General features: G+C 39.5%; 1 pseudogene; it reads left to right on the top strand.

Moving 5' to 3' along the window:
* The first annotated feature begins 5,423 nt into the window (after window positions 1-5,423).
* Window positions 5,424-5,885, top strand: LOC143853842 (chaperone protein dnaJ 11, chloroplastic pseudogene; annotated as a pseudogene).

The raw sequence follows: 5,885 nt of genomic DNA, 5'->3' as shown, positions 1-5,885 counted from the left end.
TAGGGGTATCGCTTTTTGTTGACTTGGATGACTTAGGAAATTTCTTGGAAACGACCATACTGTTAGCAACTGTCTGTTGCTTTCTAACCATTTCCAAGTTATTCCTAGCTCTGTTCTCATCTTCGATTCGGATGAATCGTTTAAGTTCATCCAGTCCCACTTGCATCTTCTTTCTATACATTTCTGTTTTGAAAACGTGTCATGCAGATGATAACTTGTATATAATTGCACCCACCAGAAAAGTGTCAGGTAAAGGAGTTTTCTCATTGGCCAATTTAGATCTCAAAATATCTAAATCAGATACTTGGGGAGTGATTTATATATTCTCTTGAAACTTGAAATCCATGAATTTGTCCACAAGGTGAGTCTTGGACAATTCCTCCTCTTTCTTAGATTGAGCATCTAAATTATCCCAGATTTCTTTAGCAGTGCCAAATTAGCTATAGGTTTCTGCAAGACGGTCTGACAAACAGTTCAATAAGAAGACTTTGCAGAAATCCTCATCCTTTTTTCATTGAGATTCATCAACATCTTCCTTTGTATCAGCAAAGGTACTCAGAACAGTATAGAAAACATTCATGTATTTCAAACCGAACTGAGTCTTTCGCTTCTAGGAACTGAACTCAGAACCTCCAAAGGTTTGAAGCTTGACGAGGAACAGCAAACTTTTCCATTTTTATTCAAAATTTAAATTGGAAAGAGTGCACCTGATTTGTGTATCGCGTAGGCCAAATAGAACACTGCAAACCAAAACGTAGTCACGCAAGCACCACGTGAGAAATCCAAAGCACAATTCAGAGAAAGAACCAGCCAAAGCAAAATCCATGGCTTGGATACAAGTGTAGGAGAATCCAACGGTGCGATTTCTCCAAGCTTTCTCACCCTTATATATATATATATATATATATATATATATATATATATATATATATATATATATATATATATATGTCTGTGTGTGTGTGTGTGAGGAATAAGATTGTGCGGTCGACCGCACCTAAGCTTAGGTGCGGTCGAGGGCCCAAACACATAGGTCCCACATTTTTTGTGCTAATCAAAACCATTCATTTGCAAGGCCCCATCATAGATAGGGTGTGTACAAAAAATCAGGTCCATTGGATCATCCTAACCCCTCCAAAAATGGAGGACAAAAATGGGCAGATTTGTGGCAAACGGTGTCTGTCCATTTTGACCTCCACAAATGGATGGGTTAGGATGATCGTAAGGAGCTGATTTTTTGTACATACCCCATTTATGTAAGGGCCTTTCAAATGGATGCTTTGGGTCATCCTAACAAAGTGGGCCCGCATGAGTTTGGGGCCCTTGACCGCACCTAAGCTTGGTGCGGTCGACCGCACAATCATCTCTCTCTCTCTCTCTCTCTCTCTATATATATATATATATATATATATATATATATATATATATATATTTGTGAGCTTGAGTTCTCAAACCCATGTGGCCCACATTGTTAGGATGATCCAAAGCATTCATTTGAAAGGCCCTTACATAGATAGGGTGTGTACAAAAAATCAGCTCCATAGGATTATCCTAACCCAGCCATTTGTGGAGGTCAAAATGGACATACCACAAATCTGCCCATTTTTTCCCTCCACTTTTGGAGGGGTTAGGATGATTCAATGGAGCTGATTTTTGGTACACACCCTATCTATGATAGGGCCTTGCAAATGAATGGTTTGGATCCTCACAGAAATTGTGGGACCCATGTGATTGGTGCACTCAAGTGCACCATTTGATTACAACGCTCAAGCGCACCAACACATTGCTCATATATATATATATATATATATATATATATATATATATATATATATAACAACTCTCTTAGAGATATTTTACGGCAAAAAAGAGGGATGTTCCACGGCTCAAACTCACCAGGAAGATTGGCATCAAAACCCTCCCAAAGTGGGCTGGAATTTAAGGTAACTAAACCTCCCAAAAACTTCCAAAAACAATAATGCAAAACACCTACAAAATAGGCGTTTTCTGGTATGGGATTCACGGCTCAAAATCAACTAAAAAGTTGGCGTGAATTCCCTATAAAAATGGCAATTTTTAGCTGTATATTTGGACTAGAATTTTTGGTCGGTAGAGTAGTGCAAATGGCAATTTTTAGCTGTATATTTGGACTAGAATTTTTGGTCGGTAGAGCAGTGCTTCAAGAATTGTTGAGTCGGTGGGAACTTGGTTGGTTGAAGCATTACGTGAGTTACATCTAAGTGGAATGCTAACACGTTGCCTCCAGCCCCTATTTATACAAGTGATAAATATTAAAGGTATAAGGATGAGGGAATAAGAGGTTATGGGCTTCAGCTCATATAGGCCCAAACACCTGGTCCATTATCTATGGGCTTATATTAGAACATATATCCAACAACAACTGTTTCAAGTTGGGTGTTCTTTAGAATTTTCCCAATCTAGAGACTATTTATGTCTCGTGTTCGCTTGGTGTGCTTTGTGGATATGTTGATGGCTCTTATGCAATAAATCATGGACCAGAGTAAAAGACCAATAAAAGAAGAAAGAGCAATGCATTTTTACCTCCTTTTCTACCTTTGCACGTGGCTATGATTAATTGATTTACATGAACCCAAATCTATTGTTAGTGTTATGACCGGGTAGAGCTTAGCCTTATAATCTAGACGTTAAGGGGAGGGTGCCCAAGTTCTTATAAGGGAGGGTGCCAAAGTCCTTATAAGTCATTCAATATCCATTTCTTTTCCGAGTTTTTATATGGCGTAAGCCCTTACAGTCCCTTATTGTTCAAAAAAGTATTGTACGGACCACACTATAGTATGATCCAAACCGTCCATATGATGGGCCATAACGTAAATAGGTTGTGCCCAAAAAAACATTTCCATGAGATGATCCTCGCCCTCCGATCTATAGAGGTTTCCATAATATGCAGTTCATCTATAGATTGGAGGGTTGGGATCATCCTATGGAAATGATTTTTTGGGCACAACCTATTTACGTTATTGCCCATCATATGGACGGTTTGGATCATCCTATAGTGTGGTCCGTACAATACTTTAAAAAAAATAAGGGACTATAAGGGCTTACACCATATAAAATCTCCACTTTTCCAATGTGGGATCTTTGCTTTTCGTGAACTTTATAACCACGAGATCTTCCCCAAGGGATTTTCTTCATCCTGAGGGTACATCGAGGTTACCATGCCCCGGCTCGGATACCACTTGTTGGGATGCACGTAGAATTCACCCTTAAAAGTTAATTGTTAAGGGGAGGATACCCAAGATAAAAGATTAAATAACGCCTTCTTCAATAGCTTAAGCTTTTGGAGTAATTGGTTGTTTCACATGGTATCGGAGCAAAGGTCCTGAGTTCAAACCTCCTTGATAGCAAAAAACCTCAACATGTAATGGCAAAACCCAAAAAGATGGCCACATGTGCCATGTGTAGGCCAACCCTAAAAAAGAGGGACCACACATTTAGGAAAGTGTTAAAGTCTAAATTATTAAATAATGCTTTCTCCAATAGCTTAAGCTTTTGGAGCAACTGGCTGTTTCACACTTATAAGCCCTTCCACAATGTAGCATGTGAGAACCTCAATTAGGGTGACCCATGAGAACCAAACTAGTTCTAGCTTTATAATTTGTTGCTTGAACGGTGTAAATCCTCCTACGACTGTACGTACCCAAACAGAGATTTTATTAGGGCGATGATATTTTCACTCCCTCTGCATTATGCATGCGCTCTCCTTATAACGTGATTTAATGTGAAAAGTGGGCAACTTTAATGTTTTTTGACGTAAAATCACGTTATAAGGAGAGCGCATGCGTAATGAAAATATCATCACCCTTTTATTATTGAAATAAAATCCAAAGCCCACCCTGTCCAAGTTCATCTTCTATTTTTGCAATTAGTTTTAAGCTCTGTAAATCATTTTCAAAATTTAGGGTCTATTGTTATAATAAATTCCATAATCCACACAGAAGATTAAACCAAATTAACTTCATCTTTCCTTCTCAATTTTTCTATATCTGGGTTCTTAACCATGATTAGAAAAGTCATTAGACTACTACTACTACTACTTGTTGCTTAAATCAGAGGATTTAGGCCCCATAAAGTATAACGTAGGACACATCGAACAAAGAAATAATTAAACATAAAGAAATCAAACAGCCATGGATGACTATTTCTTCATTGATATTTTATATAGAGGAAAGTTCAGCTTTCCTGGTTCTTGAAAGGTGACAGGGTTGAAAACAAAATGCAATACGATTGCAAGGTAAATTAAACAAATGAATATGGCAGATTTTTCCTGGTTTGTGACTATTTCGCTGCTTCTAAAGCCATGTGGGCTCTATTCTTTCTTTATTTGGGGTAAGCATGGATTAAAAAAATGTGTAATGTGAGTCACTACCTAGTTCACTAAGTATCCCGGGTCTCAGTCATCCCTAATTTTTTATACCCTAATCAACAAACAAGGATATATAAATTCAAGGAGCAACAGTTAAAACCCACGTTCCGGGCCAAGACAAAAGCGACATCTATACAAACGTCACAAAAGTGGGGTGGGGATAACGTTATCCAACCTTAGCTATCCTGCAATTTGGCACTTTATGGATGAACCATGTCGGCATTCAAGATGTCACTATTCCCTTCAATTAATGCACAAATCCATTCCACCCTCGGTAGGAGCGTTTCACTGATGATTTTTGAGGATAAAGAATTCAGATTTTAATATTTAGAGAAGTCTGTGATGTCGGCACTAGCTCATCTTGTCTTTTATTATTCAAACACCTGTCAAAATGTTAGAACTTAGTACGCAATGGGATTTGCCAGCGTCCGTTGCAGAAGGCATTTCGCGGGCTGTCTGTTGCATGAGAGAGCATCCACATCATGAATAAGACAAAATCTTTTGAAAAGTGAGCCTACGTGGCTGCTCTCTCATGCAACAGACGGCCCGCGAAATGCCTTCTGCGATGATGGACGCTAGCAAATCCCATAAGATAGTGTGGCTGTTGTCACTTTCAAAAGTGAGCTGTGAAATGGCTTTACACGAAATTGCCTAGCAAATTATAGTTCCCAAAAATTTAGGAGAAGCCGATTAAAAAACAAAAGACAAGCTTTATTTTTGCAGTTATTAAAACATGGTAGTGGCAATATCATCACCCCTTAAAAATAATATATATTTTTCCTCTCCTAGTTATAAGGAAGAGAAAAGCTGTTTAATTGATAATACAGAGAAGCGTTTCTTTATTACACGGAGTCGCTGACTCAGCATCTGACAAAGTACGAAAATTAATCGGATAAGCTTTACGAACTTTAACCAGACCAACTTTAACCGTGGTTAACTACCCCACCTCTTCCTCTATATATAAAACCCTAACTTGCAAATCCCCCAATCTAGCCAGACTCCTCCTTATCATATAACCATGGTTGCCTCTTCTTCTCCTTTTCTACACTGCCCAAATTTCGCCGGAATTTCTCTCCGGTCACCGTCCCGGCCCCGGTGTGTCAGATTCCGGCCAGTAACGGTTACGGCCGTTGCCTACAACACCACAACTTCCTCCTCTTCTTCCTATCTCTACGCTTCAAAACCCAAGACGGGATCTCTGTACGATGTTCTCGGGCTTCCGATGGGCGCCACGTGTAAGGAGATCAAGGCCGCGTATCGGAAACTGGCACGAGAGTGTCATCCTGATGTTGTCGCGACGGACCGGAAGGACACGTCAGCAGACGAGTTTATGAAGATCCACGCGGCTTATTCTAAGCTGTCCGATCCTGAGAAAAAAGCGATTTATGATCGGACGGTTCTGAGGCGGTTTTCGGGATCGGATTCATCTTATTTTACGGGATGTACTCGCAGGACTTGGGAGACCGATCAGTGCTGGTAG

The sequence above is a fragment of the Tasmannia lanceolata genome, unplaced genomic scaffold (assembly GCF_043159265.1).
Source record: "Tasmannia lanceolata isolate RefF3 unplaced genomic scaffold, GAP_Taslan_0.1 ptg000020l, whole genome shotgun sequence".
Taxonomy (NCBI): domain Eukaryota; kingdom Viridiplantae; phylum Streptophyta; class Magnoliopsida; order Canellales; family Winteraceae; genus Tasmannia; species Tasmannia lanceolata.
The sequence above is the reverse complement of the archived record's forward strand: the minus strand, read 5'-3'. Positions and strand labels throughout refer to the sequence as shown.